The sequence below is a fragment of the Oncorhynchus keta genome, chromosome 14, assembly GCF_023373465.1.
Source record: "Oncorhynchus keta strain PuntledgeMale-10-30-2019 chromosome 14, Oket_V2, whole genome shotgun sequence".
Classification (NCBI taxonomy): Eukaryota; Metazoa; Chordata; class Actinopteri; order Salmoniformes; family Salmonidae; genus Oncorhynchus; species Oncorhynchus keta.
Window position 1 is genome coordinate 64,574,754 of NC_068434.1, and position 12,477 is coordinate 64,587,230.

The 12,477-nt window shown below is 42.3% G+C and overlaps 1 protein-coding gene across 2 annotated transcripts in view; it reads left to right on the plus strand.

Annotated features, from left to right (window-relative positions):
• Window positions 1–1,535: 1,535 nt before the first annotated feature.
• Window positions 1,536–12,477, plus strand: part of apba2b (amyloid beta (A4) precursor protein-binding, family A, member 2b) — a 76,666-nt gene continuing 65,724 nt past the window's right edge. The window contains exon 1 of one of the 2 annotated variants that reach the window (XM_035786852.2): window positions 1,536–1,936. The gene's annotated coding sequence lies outside the window, so the exon portion shown is untranslated. The remainder of the gene's footprint in view (window positions 1,937–12,477) is intronic. The other variant, XM_035786856.2, reaches the window with a different exon arrangement.

Sequence of the window (12,477 nt, forward strand, 5' to 3'; positions counted from 1 at the left end):
TTTTTGAAATTCACTGCTCGACTGAAGGACTTTACAGATAATAGTATGGATGTGGTACAGAGATGAGGTAGTCATTCAAAAATCATATTAAATACTATTATTGCACACAGTGAGTCCATGCAACTTTTTATGTGACTTGTTAAGCAAAGTTTTACTCCTGAACTTATTTAAGCATGCCATAACAAAGGGATTGAATACTTATTGACTAAAGACATCTCAGCTTTTCATTTTTAATTCATTTGTAAAAATGTCTAGAAACATAATTCTACTTTGACATTATGTGGTACTGTGTGTAGGCCAGTGGCACACAATCTCAATTTAATTTATTTTACATTCCGGCTGTAAAACAACTAATGTGGAAAAAGTCAAGGGGTGTGAATACTTTCTGACGGCATTGTAATTAATTCATAACTTGCCACTGGAGGCAAAGATGAATGGATTTTATTGCGTGATATGAAGTACGATGGTTTCCAATCTCATCCTCTTTTTGTTGTGTAATGTCGTTTTGCTAAATATGATCACTCAATGAGCTGCCCACTGATGCTTTAGGAAGAATTACTGGCTTATACATACAATCTCTCCCCCATTCAATGACATTTCTTTAAATTATTATATTTTTTAAACAGAAATGTCACCCTGTTATGTGACTGGTAATTTTAGGTTAAAAAAAAATATTTGACCTCATCCAATTATACAACAATAACATTGTAGTTATTTTTGTCACTACCATAAAAGCAGTGGCGGATTTAGGTATAGGTGACATGGGCAGCCTATACCCATGGTGACATTTGCACGATCGATTTTCTATCGCTCATTTTTACATCACGTCAAGGATATATCACCGTGTGGGACTGTGGGTCAATTAACCTTGTTTTTGTGGGCGCCCTGATTCTATTTTTTTTGGCAGGCCTGGGAAGGTCTCACACTCAGAAGTACGAGAAAGGGCGGGGGTAGGTTAACCTCAGGTCTCCACACTGGAAGCCCGAGGTAGGGGGAGCGGGAGAATCTATTTAAATAGCGCACCTCTAACTTTGTACAGTACTAATGTAATGAGAAAAATTAGTCACTCTACGAAATGCTACCAAATAAACCACAATTCATTCATAATACTGTGAATATATAGTTTCACAGACGTATTGTTGCATTTTTTTCTGGTTTGTGCAAAATTGTTAATAATATAAAACCAGTCTGCACACCATCAAGGTCAATTGATTTAGTCTTGACTCTTGGTTGACAGTGTTGGGGGATGGGTAATGTATTGATGCTCTTGTGCCAGAAACAAATGTGTTGATTTATTTTATCTTTGTTACTTATTTTTGATATTTATGAGTCTTATTTTTGTGTATATTTTTATAGTTACATGGTTTTAAATGTTATGATTATTTGTGTTGTTCCAAATGTCTGAAAAAAAATTACAGTTAGTGCAGAATGGTGCTTTTGGGGGAGCGGGATAATATGATTCAGAGGTTTTCTTTCTCTCGTCCATGCATGATTTATGTTAGGCTAAACGCAAATCTATAGCCAATTAACTGTGACCAACAAAAAGTAAATAGGATGGCCAATTATGTTTTGTATCATGGGTCGCACTGCACTCTTGTAAACCAATATTTTTTTTCCATTATCTTTTCATTCTCGGTAACTGGGTGGGGTTCGAGTCTATCGCCTCTGGTTGCCGCCACTCCACCGTAACGACCGGAGAAACAAGTGTTTCTTTCACAAACTCTGTGGGAAACCCAATGGGGAGAACTGCAGTGGGGTCTTTATACACGTTCCGGGGCCGCTTCAACTGGTACTTCTATTTTTCAGATTCCGGGGCTGGTCGCTTTCTCTCGATGTAATCTGATCCCGTGCAAGTGTCTTGGAAGCATCATCAGCTTTCACAATTCTTAAAGGGAGGTGACTTGAGCGACCGAAGAACAAACGTTGAATTCAGCAGGTAAGATAGTGTGGCCTTCATTTATCTACAAATAAATGCTTGATTTATCATTACCGGTGTGTCGAAAAGAAAGGTGTTTTTTGGTCCATTATTCCTAAAGCATCTTTTGAAGACAGCAGACAGCAACCATGGCATAGGCTCATCATCTGCAACGAGCTCATTCACCAATATGGATTTTTAACCGCCTGTTCGACACACTTTTAATGCGGGTAAATGTGTCTAATTATCCAATACACGCTGCATTCTCCTTTGCTTAAATGCTGGGAATATAAATCTAATCTGAACAAATGTATTGTCAAAATTGTATCTGAAAATCATGGTGTTATATGGAGAAAAACATTATGTGGCCACATCTACTTCAGATGTTGTCATAATTGTAGCAGGCTGTGCAATAAAGTACGTTAGCCATTGATAAATCTTGAAAAAAGCATTTTGTTGACTTGTGTAATTTTAAGGTGATCTATGTCCTCTCACTCACACACACCAGCTCCATAATCATGAACAAAAAATGGACTGCTAATGAAAACTGTCTGCTTTTGATGCTCTTGGGGTTGTTTTCCTTTGTCTGTTGTGTACCACTCAGTTCCAGAGCTAGCCATACAAGAGGACAGAGCAGACAGCACACTCATTGTTTTTGGTGTGTTGTTCTATAGAAACTCAAGGAGACATGTCAGGGTTGGTAAACTCAGTGGAGTCAACTCATGTCCGGTCTGTCTGATGCTGCTGCATATTGAAATACATTTATTTGAAAGCCTATATAAAAGCAAGCCCAACTAAATCTGAAATTGGCCTTTAAATTAGACCAAACCATGCTCTGATTACATTTTGATTGTCCTTTAGTCAGGCTTGGTAGGAATTATAACTGCTTCAAGACTGTTGAATTGTGAGATGACAGCTTGATGACAGCATGTTTGGAATTTTTGTCTTAGGGGTTTGATGTCAGTCTTAGCTCAATACAAATTTTAATGAAGGCCTTGCTGTTTTTTTCACACTATATATACAAAAATATGTGGACACCCCTTCAAATGACTGGATTCGTCTATTTCAGCCACACCTGTTGCTGACAGGTGCATACAATCGAGCACACAGCCATACAATCTCCATAGAAAAAAATTGCTGTAAAATGGCCTTACTGAAAAGCTCAGTGACTTTCAACATGGCACCATCATAGGATGCCACCTTTCCAACAAGTCAGTTTGTCAAATTTCTGACCTGCTAGTGCTGCCCCGGTCAACTATAAGTGCTGTTATTGTGAAGTGGAAACGTCTAGGAGCAACAATGGCTCAGTCTAAGTGGTAGGCCACACAAGCTCACAGAACGGAACTGCAGAGTGCTGAAGCGCCTAGCGCGTAAACATCTTCTGTCCTCGGTTGCAACACTCAATACCGAGTTCCAAACTGCCTCTGGAAGCAATGTCCGCACAATAACTATTCGACGGGAGCTTCATGAAATGGGTTTCTGTGGCCGAGCAGCTGCATACAAGCCTAAGAACAACGGGCAATGTCAAGCGTCGGCTAGAATGGTGTCAAGCTCGCCGCTATTGGACTCTGGAGCAGTGGAAACGTTCTCTGGAGTGATGAATCACGCTTTACCATCTGGCAGTCCGACGGACAAATCTGGGTTTGGCGGATGCCAGGAGAACACTACCTGCCCCAATGCATAGTGCCAACTGTAAAGTTTGGTGGAGAAGGAATAATGGTCTGGGGCTGTTTTTCATGGTTCGGGCTAGGCCCCTTAGTTCCAGTGCGGGGAAATCGTAACGCTACAACATATGACATTCTAGACGATATATATATATGGCATTTAGCAGACGCTTTTATCCAAAGCGACTTACAGTCATGTGTGCATACATACGATTCTGTGCTTCCAAATTTGTGTCCCTTTCCTATTTCAGCATGAAAATGCTCCCATGCACAAAGCGAGGTCCATACAGAAATGGTTTGTCGAGATCGGTGTGGAAGAACTTGACTGGCCTGCACAGAGCCCCGACTTCAATCCCATAAAACACCTTTGGGATGAATTGGAATGCCGACTACGAGCCAGGACTAATCGCCCAACATCTGTGCTCAATCACACTAAAGCTCTTGTGGTTGAATGGAAGCAAGTTCCCGCAGCAATGTTCTGACATCTAGCGGAAAGCCTTCCCAGAAGAATGGAGGCTGTTATAGCAGCAAAGAGGGAAGAGGGGACCAACTCCATATTAATGTCCCATGATTTTGGAATGAGATGTTCGACGAGCAGGTGTCCACATACCTTTGGTCATGTTGTGTATCTTGCTTTCAGGATGACTGTAAATTAGATTACAGTAACATGATGGCTGATTTTAAAGATGAATAAATACCAACCTTTTTTTGGGTTGTTTTACACAATACCCACTGTTCTGGTTGAATCAACGTGGTTTCCATATTTCAATGTAATTACGTTGAACTAATGTGGAATAGACATTGAATTAACGTCTGTGCCCAAATAACATTTGCGTGATAATACTGGCACTTTATTGTGACGTTACATTCACATTTGGAAATTCCACTTAGTAAATGGCCATTCTGTCCTAGAGCAGGTGTCCGGTTTTAAAATGGCCCGCTGGGGCAAGGTGTGCGGCTCTGGAGGCACCTCGGTCCCCAGCAGGTGGGCTCACTCCGTGTCCGAGACCAGCTCCACGTTCTGGCTGGCTGGCGCCTGGCGGCCCGCCTTCTCCTGACCCTCTCCCCTCTCCCAGCCGTCAGAGAGGGTGCCCCTCTGCTCGTTCCTGTTTTATGTGTGCCACAGGAGCTGAAGTACAAACACTGTGTCGCAGCAGCCTGCTGGGATGCTATTCATGCAGCAGCAGGAGAATTCTAAATTGGACTCTTGCGGATGAGAGAGAGCCAAGAGAGAGGTTGTACTTGGATCTTGTTTCCCTTCTGCTCAGGCTGATGATTATTATGACTGGGACAAGCGAATCAGATAAGGCTTGATCTGTTTTTTCAGATAAATGGCTATTACCATATTTACAGCATTATACTGTACACTTAATCAAGATAAGATAATTAGATTCGACTGTGGTCCTGTGAATGACAGACGCAAGCTACGTCTTCATAGTAGCCTAATTCAAATGTTATGTTTGAACAGAAACGTTTTCACCTCAAAAGCTACTGTCACAGACAGCTGTTTATGATGTATAATGTGTCCTTTTATTTCTTTGCAAGCCAGTCATGTAGGATACTGATGTTCAAGGCCAGTCAGTTGCCCCCTGGCGGGTTGTGTCCAAGATCAGATGTGTTGAAGGTTGGAGAACTCTCTCTACTGCCTCTTGTGGTGCTTCTAGGCACGTCTCTCAGCCTGCAACGCTCCCAAGGAAATCCGTTTGAGAGTTGATTCATGTAGAAACTCGTTTGAGAGATGACAATTACTACCCCAGTTATTGCATGGTATTACTGCCTGGAACATTGGTGTATTTTTATAGCAGTACAAATGGAGACCTTTTTATCAGTAGCTTTTCTGTTTTCAGATCATTTAAATGTCATATGCTATCTCAAAATAAATAAATAAACTACTGCTCAGAAGTAATTTGGTTAAAACAGTCTTTGTGATCAGATTTTTAGATAGCAATCCAGGTGAACCATTTTTGTGATTTGTAACCTGGCTCAGAAAGTAGCAACAACATATGTTTTATATTTGACACACAGACACCTCAATCAAATTTATTTATGAAGCCCTTTTTACATCAGCCGATGTCACAGTGCTATACAGAAACCCAGCCTAAAACCCCAAAGAGCAAGCAATGCAGATGTAGAAGCACGGTGGCTAGGAAAACCTCCCTAGAAAGGTAGGAACCTAGGAAGAAACCTAGAGAGGAACCAGGCTCTGAGGGGTGGCCAGTCTTCTTCTGGTTGTGCCAGGTGGAGATAACAGTACATGGCCAAGATGTTCAAACGTTCACAGATGACCAGCAGGGTCAAATAATAATAATCACAGTGGTTGTAGAGGGTGCAACAGGTCAGCACCTCAGGAGTAAATGTCAGTTGGCTTTTCATAGATGGGCATTCAGAGTTCGAGACAACAGGTGCTGTAGAGGAGAGAGTGGAAAACAGTTCCGGGACAAGCCAGCATGTCCGGTGAACAGGTCATTGTTCCATAGCCGCAGGCAAAACAGTTGAAACGGGAGCTGCAGCACGACCCGGCAGACTAGGGACAGCAAGGAGTCATCAGGCCAGGTAGTCCTGAGGCATGGTCCAAGGGCTCAGGTCCTCCGGGAGAGAGATAATTAGAGGGAGCATACTTAAATTCACACAGGACAACTACTCCAGATATAACAGACTGACCCTAGCCCCCGACACAACTATTGCAGCTGGACGGGTCCACACTGTGGACCCGTCCGACAATACCCCCGGACAGGGCCTAGCAGGCAGGATATAAACCCACCCACTTTGCCAAAGCACAGTCCCCATACCACTAGAGGGATATCTTCAAACCACCAACTTACTACCCTGAGACAAGGCTGAGTATAGCCCACGAAGATCTCCCACACGGCACGAACCAGAGGGGGGCAACACGGACAGGAAGATCACGTCAGTGACTCAACCTACTCAAGTGACGCACCCCTCCTAGGGATGGCATGCAAGAGCACCAGTAAGCCAGTGACTCAGTAATCGACACCTCTGTGTGAATTGTGTCTGTGAGCTGACGTTTTAAACCTGTGGTAATGTTCCTTTAGTACAGGATGTTAACCCTGCAGGAGAGCTGTCAGCCGTGTGCTATGATTGTGTTATGAGAGATGTGGCTGTGAATTTGGGATGAGGAGAGTATAGTCAGAGGCTACTCTTTGATCTCGTGGCATTGTGACAGCTTTTTACACTCTAAAACATCCCTGTATGGCCCCATGTATTTCCTTCCTTTCAGAATCGCTGAACTGTTTAGAGGGATTCCATCACATGGCCACTTTGTGTAGTTGCTTGTCCACAGTTTAAAATGCTTTTGAATTTCATGGGATTGGTGTGGGCTTTCAATTGCCAGGATGGTTGTAGTATGTCATCAGGACGTGTATGTTGGAAAGGGGATTTTCGTGTTTTCTTGAAGTCGTTGCATCACAGGGACAAGCTGTGTGATTACAATCTTTCATGTTTCTAAAAAAAACATTTTTCTGCATTTTGCTGGGGATCTCCGTCAACATCGAGCCCACCCTTAGTCATACCATGCTGTGAGATGGCTTCAGAATACTCTTCTCCTTCTCTATCTCAGTCTAATGCTGAAAGTGACATAACAAACTCTCCATCTCAGTCTAATGCTGAAAGTGAACAGAGAAATACAACTTAGGAACATCATTTAAAGAACTCAAAGTAGGATTATTTTTCATTTATTCAGAATTGTTCATTCAAAAACTGAAGCTTGTGGCTATATATTTGTCTTGAGGCACTGATGTTCATTAATATAAAAGCGAAGTTAAAAACAGCAAGTCATCAGGCGTTTTTTTTGCAAATGCTCTAGTGGTTAGTGAGTGATGATGGCAGCCACCATTATGCCCTGCTAGGAAGATTAGGTAATTAGCAGGGCCACCTGACCTACCTGCTGTGGAGGGATGGGAGGGACGCCGGTTCCGTATTTTTAGACACCGCATTTACCCTTCCTTACCCACCAGGTGTTCAGTTAGCACGGTCTAGTCTAATGAATGATGGGGCTCTTCAAGGGGAAATCATTTCTTGGTCCACATAGAGGTTTGATTGTTCAATAAAAGTCATAGCAGGAAGGATGACTTAGTACCAAGTCGTGATATCTGAGACTAGAGGTCTCCCCTCCAGATCTTTTACTTTGTGTTGAGGACAGAGAGGGCCCAAGGCAGTCAAGGCTGGCTTGGTTAGTGGCATATTGATTCAACACCCTTCTCGTTGATCATTTGTAACCATCGTCCTTCAAAATCCGACGCCTTCTTTAAAGTGTGCTGTTTATCTGCAGGGATGAGAAATGAGGAGCACTCTGATATTCGGCCTTTGAGGGTTTCATAGCTCGGGTGGAAAGCCGTTTGATGTGCGCTGAGCAGTTTCCTGGCAGAGGGAAAACGGAGAGAGCCAGCCCCCCGCCTGTGAATAACTCCCACAGTGTGTGTGACTCATATCGGTCTCTTATAGAGAGCATGTTCCTCCTCATGCTCCTGCTCCTCTGTCAATAACCGTTGTACACTGCTTGCCTGCCACAGTTATTTCCCTTCCGTCTGTTGCTGGCGTCACACTGAACGCAATCACACCCACCTGCTCTCCCCGACCCGCCCGGCCGAGTGTGAAGTATGAACGGTGCTGTGTGCTGCTGGAGGAGATTTGGTCTGTCTCGTCAGTGACCTCTAGCCCTGGTGGATGACCCAGATGAAATGGTTTTCAGCTATGAGAGATGTGGATGTCTGACAGTCCTCATATACCAGGAGGGCATTGGGTCATATAGGCTTTGCTGAGTGTGCTGATTGAATGCTGAGACATTTATTTCAGTGTTTAAGGGCCAAGGCTACCAGGACATGGCACTTTTAATCTTTAGAGAAATGAGGTACTGCCATACAGCTGGAGAGAGTCACACACTGTGTGGAGTGAGCGTCTATTTTACGTAGGCTATGTATTGTACCAATTTGAAACCCTTACTAAATTATAATCTTAAAGAGTTAGTTAATTATTTCTGAAGTGCATTTCTATTTTTGATGTAAATGGCGTATTATACAGTAGAAGGGTGTAGAAATTGTGTTATACACTAGAAATCATCACTTGTTTGTTGAGAAACTTACCCCAGCCGCGATAGACTTCCTCGTTGCTCATTGTGCAGTGTGGGGGTGTACAAAAAACATCCAAATACTGTTAGAAACGGACACACTGTCAGTAATCCTTCTCACCCCCCTAAAAGATTTAGATGCACTATTGTAAAGTGGCTGTTCCACTGGATGTCATAAGGTGAATGCACCAATTTGTAAGTCGCTCTGGATAAGAGCGTCTGCTAAATGACTTAAATGTAAAATGTTAAATGTATATCGATGTAAGTCTTTAGATGTTGTACACATGACATTGTTACCCTACTGAACCTTATCCTCAAGGCTATATTCCACTTTGTGTGACTTGTTTCCCCTACCCAGCTGGGTCATTCTCCGTGTAGCCTGCTGCTAGAGTGGACGGGAGAGTTATTGCTTGAGTTGCAACAGGATAAAAACAAATCTATAACATGCGGGTAAAGTTCTGAATTACACAATTTCATGTGTACAATATCTAAAGACCTGCATCACTATAAAGTGTCTTTCTAAAATAACGTTTTTGGTGCGTTCTTGTTTTTCAACGCCCCCACAATGCACAAGTAGCAACGAGGAAGTCTATTGCGACTGGGGTAAGTTTCTCAAAAACAAATGAAATCGCCGAAAAGGTGTTTGTACCTTTCTATAACATGCCATTTAGTGAACCAGTCCTTTAACTCCATTGAACATGTTAACTACAGTACATTATAGGGCTGACACAATTACCGTATAACTGTCGGTTATGGATGAAGACTGTCATGATTTTTGACCATGTCACAACCCTAGCACATTATATTATTTGCTGGTTTTATCGGCAAGTATATCTGTGTCATGTAGACGGAACGAATGCTTCTGTTGAGTTATCTGAGCTTTAAGGAGCCCTGATTCAAATCTCTAGACATTATGTCAATGGCGAGCTTGGTGTCTCTCAGAATCAATGAGGTGATATCAGCATGTCATTTCCAGATCCCAGGACATTAGCATTTAAATGAACTAAACCCAATTACACAGACTTTCAGAGGCTGAATGGAGCCACCTTTTGGAAAAAGAAAAATTGGCAACAAAGAAAAACCTTGAAGCCCCTAGAGAAAGCCCCATTCACGCCTGTATAAATCATGGGTGGCACTAAAGGAAAGCTTATTAACACCCCAAGAGGGAGGCAAGGAGAATTCTCCTGTGCCTTCAAAACACCTTCAAATTGAGCAAAGCGTGGAACTAAAAGCATGCAGATCAACAATCCATATTACTCTTTCATCTCGGTTCGATTCTTTCTTTTATGAAGTAACTGGGGGGGCTGTAGCCTAGAGAGGCCTCATTTATCATTAGTAGTGACGGCAGCTTTGTGACAAGTGTGAGAAAAACTTTAGCTTCTGCATACATCCAGTCTGAAAGTCCCTGTTATCTACATACTCTTGTTTCTCATAGTAGCTAGCATGTATGTCTGCTTCTATTTGTCCTTGGGAATTTGTAGGCCTACAGTATGTAGTATGCTAGGTTATTACATTCTATGTAGGTGGGCATAGTGAGGTTGCAGGTGTGTGTGTGTGACCTTGCTATACCTATTTCCAGTCGTCCTGTACATTGCTGCAGTGGTGGAAAAACTACCCAATTGTCATACTTGAGTAAAAGTAAAGATACCTTTTAATAGAAAAGGACTCATAAGTGAGTCACCCAGTAAAATACTACTTGAGTAAAAGTCTGAAAGTATTTGGTTTTAAATATACTTAAGTATCAAAAGTAAATGTAACAGTATGAATAATTTCAAATTCCTTTCATAAAGCAAACCAGACTGCACCGTTTTTAGGCAGGGGCACACTCCAACACTCCGACATCATTTACAAATGAAGCATTTGTGTTTAGTGAGTCCACCAGATCAGAGGTAGTAGGGAAGACCAGGGATGTTCTCTTGATAAGTGTGTGAATTGGACCATTTTCTTGTCCTGCTAAGCATTCAAAATGTATGTAAGCATTTGTTGTCAGGGAAAATGTATGGAGTAAAAAGTACATTTTCTTTAGGAATGTAGTGAAGTAAAAGTAAAAGTTGTCACAAATATAAATAGTAGAGTAAAGTACACACACCCCAAAAAACGACTTAAGTTGTATTTTTACTTAAGTACTTTACACCGCTGGTTGTGGGTCAACAAAGCCCACCTTCATCTTTGTGCTTCCTATGTTGTCATTATTCCTACTTTTGGCTTGACTGTATTCAGTGGACCTGCTCATTAGCCGCTGTGTTTCTGGGAGGATTGCATGACATTAACATTTAGATGGAGAGAGGGCTCCGGCTATCTGCTACAATACACTGCCACACAGCTGGATTGCTCTCCATCTCTATCTCTACAGCAGCCATGAAAACATTTACTTATTTTAAGTTTTGATTTAACATTGATACGTTACACAGCAAAGGGCTAGCCTGCAATTGAATTTGATGTGTATCTAAAAAACTGCAGTAGCTCTTGTATCTATGGCAGTTTGAGACATTTCAAATGATAGTTAATCAATGCCATGATGGATTTCATTTAGAAACACCAGCTGAGGGAGTTTGATCTATGGCATAGAGCGAGAGAGAGAGCGAGACTTGGGGCTCGTCTGAAGTCGGTACAGCCGATCTGCCCACCTGTTTGTAGCGTTTGGGCTACACACCAATATGACCCTTCCGTATATGACCCTTATCTGGAAGTACAGTGCATTTGGAAAGTATTCAAACCCCTTTACTTTCTCCACAGTTACGTTACAGCCTTATTCTAAAATGGATTTTAGAAATGTTTGCAAATGTAAATGTTTTGTTTGACTGAAATATCATATTTACATAACTATTCCGACCCTTTACTCAGTACTTTGTTGAAGCACCTTTGGCAGCGATTACAGCCTCAAGTCTTCTTGGGTATGATGCTACAAGCTTGGCACACCTGTATTTGGGGAGTTTCTCCCATTCTTCTCTGCATATCCTCTGACTCTGTCAGGTTGGATGGGGAGCGTCGCTGCACAGCTATTTTCATGTCCTTCCGTCCACTCCATCCTGGCTTAGACTCTTTTAAAGGATATAGATGTATATTTCATGTGAGGACACTGTGCTGCTGCCTTCAAATAGAATCCAATTTAGTTTGATGTCTTTCAAAACCATCAGAGAAAGCTAGGGTGGGAGAGAAAGAGAGAGGGATGAAGATTGAGTAAGCGAGAGGGGGGGGGCAAGCCTTCACAAGACAGACTGCCAGTATGGACTAAGCTCCTCATATCTAGCCCGTACACCCATCTGAATGTGATCTGTTATATCTGGGTAGTGATGGCATAGCTAGAAATATGTAGACATTTTGTTTGACCAAATATTTCAGATTTCATTTGTGCTAGGTATCATAGTACAAAACGTGATGAAACATGAATGTACATTTTTGCTTCGTCAATAGTCCTGCTTATGAAGTGCACCTTGTTATCTGTATGCTGTTCAGCACCTTGGACAGTTCCTTTCTGGAGTCAGTTGTAAACACATTGTTTTGTATCTGATATCCTGGTGGAACACCTGCTTTGAACTACAGTCTGGTGAAATATCATTAGGTTCCTCACTGGGATGATGGGCAGACAGATATCCCCTGAATTGTCACACAGATGGAGTGTCCCATGTTGAAGGATGACAAACAGTAGACACATCAAAACCCCAGATGACATTAGGGGTCCTGATATGGGAAAGGGGGATACCTAGTCAGTTGTACATCTGAATGCATTCAACTGAAATGTGTCTTCCGCATTTAACCCAACCCCTGTGAATCGACATCCACGTCTTCGGCGCCCGGGGAACAGTGGGTTTAAC